The following is a 1,115-nucleotide window of genomic DNA, read 5'->3' on the forward strand; positions in this document are numbered from 1 at the left end:
TCTTACCCATAAATGTTTTAAAAAGTGCAAGTGAGTCCAAATAATTATTAAAAGGCCTAATAGGGACGAAAAAGCAAAAAAAATTAAACGTAGGGACATTTTCTATAAGAAGTGTCAAATGTAGGGATTTGTTTGCTATTAGGCCTTATTAAAATATATAAAAAAACTCTCTCTCACTCTCTCTCTCTCTCTTTCTCTCCAAACGGGTCAACCACCTTAGAAGCCAAAAAAACTCCTGTAAACCACCACCAAAACTGTTGGAATACCATACCACCAAAAAATCCTCACTTCCCTCTACACATATCATCTAACATTCAACCTTGAAACCTTCATGCCAACGGATTTTTTTGGAATTGCAAGTACCTAACTCGCGAATGAAAATACTGGCGGTATCACCTGTTCTGGAGAGACTCATGCCATTTCCAACACACCAATCAACTATACTCATCACGGCGCCTCTCTTCATGGTCTTAAAATATCAACAGATGGTTCAACGGTATAAAGGTCTGACGGTTTGGGCAATGGTTGGTCGGATTTTTTTCACTTCTAACGTAGCAATCTCATTTGGAGAAGAAGAGGAGGGAGGGAGAGAGAGAGAGAGAGAGAGAGACTTTTTTTGTGGTTATTTTTAATATTTTAACAAGGTCTAGTAGCACAAAATGTCCCTACGTTTCAATTTTTTTTGTTTGCGTTTTCATCCTTATTTTCACGTTTCATCGCAGAAAACGTCATTTTCATCAATTTGAAATGTAGGGATGTTTTGCACACTTTAGGCCAAACATAGGGATGTTTTGTGCTATTAAGGCCTTTTAATAATTATTTTGACTCACTTGCATTTTTTAAAACATTTAAGAGTAAGATGGTAATATATTCTTTATTTTTTTGGTTTTATTTAAATGGGAAAGTATTTTAGTCATTTTACATTAAAAAATAGTAAAAATGACGTTTTTTGCAATGAAACGTTGAAATAAGGACGAAAATATCAAAAAATAAAAGGTAGGGACCTTTTGTGCTAATTACCTTTTGTTAAATCATTTAGTTTTTTTTATTAGTATTAGTATAAAATGATAGTTACAATTTGGTTCGCTTAATTTTTTGAGATTATATTTTATTCC

The sequence above is a fragment of the Olea europaea genome, chromosome 7, assembly GCF_002742605.1.
Source record: "Olea europaea var. sylvestris chromosome 7, O_europaea_v1, whole genome shotgun sequence".
NCBI lineage: Eukaryota > Viridiplantae > Streptophyta > Magnoliopsida > Lamiales > Oleaceae > Olea > Olea europaea.